The sequence below is a fragment of the Cebus imitator genome, unplaced genomic scaffold (assembly GCF_001604975.1).
Source record: "Cebus imitator isolate Cc_AM_T3 unplaced genomic scaffold, Cebus_imitator-1.0 Scaffold152, whole genome shotgun sequence".
In the NCBI taxonomy this organism is placed as follows: Eukaryota; Metazoa; Chordata; class Mammalia; order Primates; family Cebidae; genus Cebus; species Cebus imitator.
The window spans coordinates 1,782,151-1,792,108 of NW_016107467.1; positions in this window are offsets into that span (position 1 = coordinate 1,782,151).

Below are 9,958 nucleotides of genomic sequence, written 5' to 3' on the forward strand. Positions count from 1 at the left end.
GCTTATTCTTGCCAACCGCCATGGTGCTGCTCAGAGAGCCAAAAAGCTGAGTCCTCTTCTTACAAGACTTATGACACCCAGGTGCAGAAAGGAAATGCCAGTCTCCCCTTCCCCTCAAACAACCTGGCTCCCTTGAAGTAGCAAGTACTGACTATTTGTGGTGTGTCCTCTTGTTCATACAGATAAATTACAAACCTTGCTGCCCACTTACAGGGTGTCTGGAATGGAACGGTACCACTTTTTTGTGTGTTTTCTTCTCACTCAGTATACACGGCCATCCCTCCAGGGCCGGGGTCGAGGCTTACATGCCTTCTTTGCCATTGTGAGCCCGCTCCGTGGTGTGGAATGCGGTCCTCCTCTCACCTGTCCTCCTGTGGACGGGCTTCAGCCTTGTGTCTTGGGTTTTGGCTATTTAGGGTGAACAAGGGGTCATTTCCACAGGGAAGCAGGGAGGGGAGTTGGAAAGAGTTACCTGTTCAGAAGAGAACAAGAAGGAAAGTTGGGGACTTTTCAAATTTAGCAGCAGAAAATCCACTTTTATGAAGAATGAAGGGAAGACACTGTTTCTAGTAGGAAATGTCTCCACTAAAGGTGTGGTTGAAAGGCATGGGCTTGATGGGGCTCGCCAGTGATCTGATTTTGGGCCTCAGTGGCTCACCCTCCCACCCCTGCATTCGAGTGAGCGAGGACCCGCCTCTGCAGCCCTCTGTCCAAGGCTTGCTTGGCGGCAGCCCAGGCCTAGCTTTCTGCCGCAAGCCTCGACTTCCCTCCATTCTCAGCCCGGTGGATTTCCAGGGAAATCACCTCTGCGCAGTTTCATTAATTTGCGCCAAGGCCATCAAAGGGGGTTGCGTAAGAAATGCTGGCAGCCCACAGAGGCTCTGGGAGCTTCAGATCCGGCCTTCTTAGCAACAGGAAGCCCTTTCTTGCTCAGCGTAAACAAGCCCAAACACTCCCCCACCGCCCCTTCCCCGCGAGGTGCCAGTTTGCTTTGAAATCCACAGCAAAGGATTTCGAGGTGTGGCCTCATTTTGGCAAAAGCCTTAATTCCCAGTATTAAGAGTCTGCACCCCCACCTCCCATGTATAACTTAATAAAAGTCACATGTGGCAAGGGATTATCTTTCATTCAGTGGAGTAAAAGGTCGTCGTGTGTCCCCATTGTTCCTAGCAGCAGGCACTCAGCAGGGGGTGATGCGGATACTGGAGTTGCAGTTCAGGCAATGTCCAGCAGAGGGCGCACGATGCTTTGAGAACGACTGGCTCCTGGCTGTTTGGAAGAGGGAAGCCTGTTTGCTACCAACCCCGTGCAGGAGTTGTCTTCTCTGCATGTGCAGCAGCTAATGAAAGAAATCAAAAGGTTTCTTGCTGGGAGTTTGAGGATTCAAGGATAGGCACATCCAACGACGCAAAGGTTAAATTCTGTAAAAAATTAATCCTGCTGGTCAGCTCATGGGTGTGGCCCTAGTTAGCTGTAATCATTGGCATTTAATGCTGTAAGTGGACAATGGAGAGAGATGTGTTTCCTGCCTTGATAAGTAAGTCAGAACCTGCCTCAGAGGCCATGTTAATTGTTAAAAACTGATCTTTGAGCAGGGTTGTAAATAAGTGACAATTAATAATACTTTGGTCCCCAGAACGTCTTTGTTAATTTTCTTCAACTGTATACAGTGGCCATAAAGAGACCTGTGCTGTACCTGTTCGGGGTAGAATTATGGATTTGGAAGCCCGAGGAAGAACTGAATGTGGCACTGGTTCACGAAGGACCACGTTTCCTCTGGAAAGACCTCTGTTCCCTGCGGTTCTGCACAGAACACTTCCTGCGGCTGGAACTGGGATTGGGGCATGACAGGCGTCATCTTCCTTCATCTTCATGACCTCTAGTGAGGTGGGAGCTTTGATGATGCTCATTTTAAAAATAAGGAGCTAGCTTAAAGTCATTAAGTATTTACCCGAGGTCATATAATGGCAGAGCTGGAGTGTGAACCCAAGTCTGTTTGACTCTATGCTTTCATTCCTTCATTCATTGGACATTGATTGTGGGATTGTGGGCTCCTTGTTCCAGGCAGTGTGTTAGGCAATGGGGAATAAGTAATAAGAAAGACGAAACCCCAGTCCTCACAGAGCCTTCATTCTAGGAAGGGATAGTGGACTCAGAGCAGGTAAAGTAAAAACCAAGATGTTTTTGGCTGGGCGTGGTGGCTCACGCCTGTAATTCCAGCACTTTAGGAGGCTGAGGTGGGCAGATCACAAGGTCAGGAGATTGAGACCATCCTGGCCACCATGGTGAAACCCCATCTCTACTAAAATACAAAAAATTAGCCTAGCTTGGTGGTATGCACCTGTAGTCCCAGCTACTCAGGAGGCTGAGGCAGGAGAATCGCTTGAACCTGGGAGGCGGAGATTGCAGTGAGCTGAGGTCGCGCCACTGTACTCTAACCTGGTGACAGAGACAAACAAACAAAAAAACCAAGGTGCTTTTCTTGGATGCTCTAAGGAGAGTAAAGAGGGAGATTTGACAGACAGTGTGGGGGTCCTGCACAGAAGAAGGACTGCTTTTTTTTTTTTTTTTTTTGAGATGTAGCCTCGCTCTGTCTCCCAGGCTGGAGTATAGTGGAGCCATCTTGGCTCACTGCAACCTCCACCTTGAGGGTTCAACCGATTCTTGTGTCTCAGCCTCCCAAGTAGCTGGGATTATAGGCACCCTCCACCACACCCAGCTAATTTCTGTATGTTTTAGTAGAGACGGGGTTCAGCATGTTGGCCAGGTTGGTCTTGAACTTCCAACCTCAAATGATCTGCCTGCCTCAGCTTCTCAAGGTTGGAATTACAGGCATGAGCCACCACACCTGGCCAGAAGGACTACTTTAAATAGAATGTTTGGTGAAGGTGTCATAGAGATGAGACAGATGAATGAGACCTGAGAGAGAAGTCTCCATCCATGGGAAGATGTGGAAAGAGCATTCCATGTGCAGGGCCCCGTACCTACCTGAGGTGGGGCAGGCTGGGCAAGGCAGGGTAAGAGCTGCTGCGGCCTGAGCAAGGAGGATGAGGATGGGTGAGATGTGCTGGGCCTCACGGACTCTGTGCCCCTTTCTACTCCACCGTGGGCTCCCCTGAAAAGTGTACGCGACAGAGTCCAGCTTCCTCGGACATATGTGCTGCTGTCAGATGCAAGACGAGCCCATGGCTGGATTCCAGCTCACTTCACCCTTTTTTTTTTTAAAACATTTAATTCATCCTCACTGGCCTCCCTCTCTCCCAAAGGAAGACCCAGCTGCCAATTCCCTCTTCATTCTAATCTCTCTCCGGGTCCCTCCATCTGCTTTGGAACAGGGTGGAAACTGCCATCTTCACCCCTGCCAAATAAAGCCATACATCTTGTTTAGCCCCACTGGTACTCAGACGCCAAACCTTCAGATGAAGGGCAGCCCAGGCCTTGGGATGACCACGTTGTTGAGGAAAAGGGAATTCAGGCAGGTTGAGGTTGAAGGAAAATCGCAGTGGTGCATGTGTGAGGTTGGGACTCTTTGGCGTCCACCGGGGAGGGAGAGCAAGACAGCCTCGATGTCCATCGACAGAAGCTGGAGAGCCAAATTTTGATCTCTTAATGCCATGGAACAATAAGCAGCTATGAAAATAATGACACAGAGCCACATGCATTGACCTCAAGTGATGTCCACCGTGTATGGCTAAGAGGAAAAAGCAGCCTGGGAAACAGACTGTGTTGTGCGGGTCTGCGTTTGAAAAGGCGATAGCGCGATGCTTGTGAATGTGAGTGTCTGGACCCAAGCTGCAGAGGACACACAGCAAGGCACGTGCAGTTATCATTCTGGGAGGTGGCATTTGGGTGATTCTAAGAGATTCATTCTCTTGCTCGTAACTCTTCAGCAGGGCCCATGGTTCTAAGGATGAAGCCTCGTGGACCACACAAGACATGCTCACGAGGCTTCCTGTTGTCTGACCCAGGCCTGCCTTGCCAACCTGAGCTGCTCTCGCTCTCTCGGTGCCCACAGCCCATCTCTCCCTCCCTCCAGCCTCAGCCCTGGCAGTCTCACGGCCTTTGCACGGGCTCTTTCCTCCACTGGGCATCCTCTTCCCTGGCAGCCCACTTTCCCTTTGCTGCCTCTCCTTCCTTTAGCAGCTCACCCTTCACTCCTTTAGAGTGAGTCTTCTTAAGAAGTGAAGGCTGCTCTGACTCCCCCAGGCCAGGCTCTCCCAGTCTCTCCTGGAGGTTCCTGACCCCAGTGAGACAAAATGACTGGTCCTTCTCCCCTGCCTGAGTCTCAGTTCCAAGAAGGCAGGGATGGTGCCCGTCTCCCTCCTCTGGGATGGTGCCTGTCTCCCTCCTCCCTATCTGCTGTGTGTACTGCCGAACAGCAGCCCAGAGTTTTGCTGAATGAATGACACGAATACCTTTCTAGATGCCCAGCCTGCATTTTTGTGTGTGTGTAATATGGAGTCTCACTCTGTTGCCCAGGCTGGGGCGCAATGGTACGATCTCGGCTCACTGCAGCCTCTGCCTCCCCAAGTTCAAATGATCCTCCCACTCCAGCCTCCTAAGTAGCTGGGATTACAGGTGTCTACCACCATGCCTGGCTAATTTTTGTAATTTTAGTAGAGTTCGGGTTTCACCATGTTGACCAGGCTGGTCCTGAACTCCTGACCTCAAGTGATGCACCCGACAATGTGCTGGGATTACACGCATGAGCTGCTGCACCTGGCCTGGCTTGCATTTTAATAACTAGCATTTATCCCTCCTTTGAGGAAAAAAAAATATTTTTTTCTGGTAATGCATGATTATTGCAAGAACGTAAATAATCTGGAGGATGTTAAATTATCCCTATTATATCTTTTCTTTTAGACAGAGCCTCACTCTGTCACCCAGGCTGGAGTGGAGTGGTGCAATCTCAGCTCACTGCAACCTCTGCCTCCCGGGTTCAAGCAATTCTCTTGCCTCAGCCTCCTGAGTAGCTGGGGCTACAGAAGCACTCCACCACAGCCGGATAATTTTTTAGTTTTAGTAGAGTTGGGGTTTTACCATGTTGGCCAGGCTGGTCTCAAACTCCTGACCTCAGGTAATCCTCCCACCTTGGCCTCCCAAAGTATTGGGATTACAGATGTGAGCACAGTGCCCAGCCAAATATCCCTATGATATCATTGTTTTGAATCAGGACACTAAGACAGAAAAAGGAAAGAAGTGAAGGCAAGACATTTCCATATCTTCTTTTTTTCTTGAAGACTGTGGTGTGGTTGAATGTGGGCTTTAGAATCAAACTATCTAAAGTCAATGCTGGTCCAGCACTGCCCTCCACCAGCTGTGTGACTTTGGACAAAAGGCTTTAACTTTCCGAGTCTCAATTCATATCTGCTAGGTGGAGATAGTCATGCCTATCTCCATGCTCAGGGTTATTGTGAAGACTCAGTAAGATAATACACATAAAATGCTTAATAGTGAATATTCACACAACCACCGCCTGTCTCTCTCTGGCTAATACAGAGCCCAAAGTCAATCATCTGATGGTTCCATGTAAGCAGGGACATCATCTGTTTTGCTCCCTACCATAATCCCAGTCCTAGGATGATGCCTAGCAAACAATAAAAGTTCAATAAGTATGTTTTGAACACATGTGAAGACATTGGCGAATCTCTTAAGATCCTAGTCAGCAGTACTCATTTTTCTTAGGTGGCAGAATTGGGAAAAATCACTATCACTTCTTTTCTCCTGTTTATTTAATCAATTAATTAATTATTTTTTTTTAGACGGGGTCTTGCTCTGTGACCCAGACTGGAGTGCAATGACACCATCTTGGCTCACTGCAACCTCTGCCTCCTGGGCTCAAGCAATTCTTCCCCCTCAGCCTCCTGAGTAGCTGGGATTACAGGCCCTGCCACTATGCCCAGCTAATTTGTTTTGTATTTTTAGTAGAGATGGGGTTTTACCATGTTGGCCAGGCTGGTCTTGAACTCCTGACCTCAAGTGATCCGCCTGCCTTGGCCTCCCAAAGTGCTGGGATTACAATTGTGAGCCACCACGCCTGGCCTATTTTATTTTATTTTTGGAGGCAGAGTCTCGCTCTGTGGCCCAGGCTGGAGTGCAGTTGTGTGATCTCGGCTTACCTCTGCCTCCTGTGTTTAAGCAATTCTCCTGCCCCAGCTTTCCAAATAGCTGGGATTACAGGCATGCACCACCACACCCAGCTAATTTTTGTATTTTTAGTAGAGATGGGGTTTGCCATGTTGACCAGGCTGGTCTTGAACACCTGACCTCAAGTGATTGCCTGCCTCAGCCTGCCAAAGTGCTGGGATTACAGGCCAAAGTGCTGGGATTACAGGTGTAAGGCACCGTACCCCACCCCGATTAAGTAATTTTTAAAAATATAATGCATATCTAACATGGATTGAATATGTGCTGAGTGGTGTAAGCCTTTTGTTTGCTGTATCTGCGTTAACTCAGCTGGTCCTCATAAGGTCTCTTTGAACTGGGTCAGTTTTCATCTTCTTCTATTAATGAGGAAACTGAAGCACAGAGAGAGTGACTAACTTCCCTGTGGTCACACAGCCAGGGGCTGAGTCAGGATATGAACCCAGATGCTGGTTCCAGAGCATGCATTTAACTGCTGGGCTCTGCTGCCTCTTAAATAAGTTTGGAGTCTGGGACAGCCTGAGTTGGACATGTGGAAGCAGGTTTTTGTGCTGCAGGATCTCAGAGCCTTTAATATGTGAATGTGCACTGTGACTCCCCAAAAGGTGGGTAGAGGAAACACCATTTCTCTAGTTCAATTGTCCACTATGCCCTTTTTCCGCCATTCCTAGGAATATCTTCAGGAAGTAATCCTCCGTGGAACACTGAAAGGGAACCCCGTGCAGTAGGTTGGGGTATTTTGGCTGTTTCACTGGAATTTGTTTTTAAAATGAATTGCTACTTTCGAGAGTTTTGCCCCTGTAATTGAACTAAAGTTCTAAACCCATTGTAAAAAATGAACATAATTTCAATTCTCTAACTGCTTTTGTTAGTAAATTCACTGGGTACTGAGAAAGGAACAGATTTGGAAGAGAGTGGAGCCTGGGATGTTTAGGAGATTTATTTTTGGCATGGCCCCTGAATCTCCTCCTGTTTTATCATGGGGAAACATTTGCCGGTTTGGGCTCAGCTGGTCTGGTGAACAGGCGCCCCGCCCCACCCAAGCCCCTGACAGTCAGTGGAGATGGATGCGCCAGGCCTGCCAAGGCTTCTCCTCTGCCAACGTGGTACAGCCCAGCTCTCTGCACTGTGCTTTGGGGGGCGTCCACACACTTTTAAAGAAATGGCATTCTGATCCCACCTTGGCTGCTAAACTTGGGTGCGTGTGATGAGTTCTACACACACAAACTCACACCCTCACGAGCCTTTGAAGTCCTAATTTCAAGGAACCCACAAATACTTCATTTTCATGTGAACTGTATGGGTTGAGATTGGCTGAGTGTGACGGAAAATAAGACTTGTATTGATTTCTGGGCAGTGCTCCTCTCACTTCAGCTCCTCTGAGTCGCCTGGAGGGTCTCTGGAAACACTGATGGCTGAGCCCCACCTCCAGAATTTCTGATTCTGTAGATCGGAGGTGAGGCCTAAGAATGAGAATTCCTGGCAGCTTTCCAGGCGATGCTGTGCTGCTTGTCTGGGATTGCACTTTGAGGATCACCGACATCAGAGTTTCTTGTTAGAGTCACCTGGCTTAAACGCCCAGCTCTGCCAAAAAAAAAAAAAATATTGAGCAGGAAGTTCACATATCATACACTTAACCGTTTCAAAGTGAACAATTCAGTGGTGTTTAGTGTACTCACAATGGTTTATAAGACCCATCTCTACTCGGTTCCAAAACATTTCCATCGCCCCAAAGTGAACTCATCCATCAAGCAGGTTCTCTCCATTCCCTTCCTCCCCCAGCCCCTGGCAACTGCCTATTTCAGTTCTGTTTCCATTGATTCATCTGTCTGGACATGGCATATAAATGTAATTACACAATATGTGGCCTTTTGTGTTTGGGTTTTTCGCTTAACGTGATGTTCTTGAGGTTCATTCATTTCGTAGCATGTATCAGGAGTTCATATCTTTTTATGACTTTAATAATATTCCTCTGTGTGTGTGTGTGTGTGTGTGTGTGTATATGAACAATTTGTTTATCCATTCATCTATGATGCCTGCCAGTTTTTAGCTGTCTGTAGTTGAACAAATTACTTAACTTCTCTGACCCTCAGCTTTTTTTCTTCTTTGAGACAGAGTCTTGTTCTGTTACCCAGGGTGAAGTGCAGTGGTGTGATCGTGGCTCACTATAACCTCTCCTTCCCAGGTTCAAGTGATCCTCCTGTTTCAGCCTTCCAAGTAGCTGGGACCACAGGTATATGCCATCTACTTTTGGCTACTTCTTCTACTTTTTTGTAGAGACAGGTTTATGCCATGTTTCCCAGGCTGGTCTCAAACTCCTGAGCTCAGGTGATCCATCGGCCTCATCCTCTCAAAATGCTGGGATTACAGACATGAGCCACTGGGCCCAGCCAACCTCAAGTTTATATCTGACATAATAACATATCTGCTCCCTTGTGGAATTGTTGTGAAGGTGAGTGAGATAGTGCATGTGAGCCGCCTGGCACAACACCAGGCCTATATTTAAAGCCTCAATCCATGTGACTTTTGTTAATATTCTTTGTCTTAATTTAGTATTTCCCGTCAATAGATCCTGTGATGCAGACTTGCCTCTAAATAGTTTATTTGGGAGATAATCCCAAGAACCTTTTTTTTTTTTTTTGAGGTGGAATCTCCCTCTGTCATGCAGGCTGGAGTGCAGAGGCACGATCTCAGCTCACTGCAACCTCTGCCTTCTGGTATCAAGTGATTCTCCTGCCTCAGTCTCCCACGTAGCTGGGATTACAGGTGCCCTCCACGACACCAAGCTAATTTTTGTAGTTTTAGTAGAGATGAAGTTTTGCCATGTTGGCCAGAATAGTCTTGAACACCTGACTTCAAGTGATCTGCCCTCCTCAGCCTCCCAGTGTTGGGATTACAGGCGTGAGCCACTGCACATGGCCCCAGGAAATCTCTTTATGGGAATTAGGAACACTTCAGGTGTGAGCCACTGTGCCCGGCCGAGGCATCAAATAGTCTAAAGGGAGGCATTCCAACATCAAGGATGTCCGGCTCCGGGATTCCACAAAAGGCCCAACCATTGTCTTGCTTTCCATTCTATTAGTCTTCAATGTTGGCTTGCAACCTCATGATGACAGAATGGTTGCTGCATCTCTGGGTATTACATCTGTATCTAAGGCAGGAAAAAGCTGAAATACGTCTGTCCACTATATCAGGAAAGTAATTTTTCTCAGAATTGCCCCCTTCCCCATCAGATTTTTAGCCACTGTTTAGTCAGAAGTGGGTCATAGACATGTCCAGCTCCTGAGACAGCGAGGAAGTCATGCACTTAGCTTTCCAGCCTCTATGGCAGAAGCAGATCGGGAGACAAGGGTGGGAAAAACGTGTGGAGTTGCCCAGTCAACAGTGTCTACCAAAGGAGAAAGAACCTAAAAGCATTTGAAAGCCAACTGAATGCAGAATTCTTCTACATTTTACCAAAACTTTTCAATATTTTACAGTTGTCATGCCCACGTCTAATTCAACAGCAAATTTCGTTAGCAAATTATCTTTCCAAAGCATTTATCTTAGTTTTCTTAAAATGACCATGTTTGCACTTGTGTCTAATTAGATGACATGATGTTCAATTTAATTCATTTATTATTCAATGCTCTTAATTTACTTGATTTATTCTAAATTATATCACAGCTGACATAAGCAGGTTTAAGCTCAAATGCAGGACACGCAAGGGGAGCAATGAGTCAGCCACAGGGAAGTATAGGGGGTGCCTGTGTACTGGGTGAGCAAGGGGCCTCAGCTAGGGGCTTTGCTGAGGGTCTCTACATCAGCAGCTAAT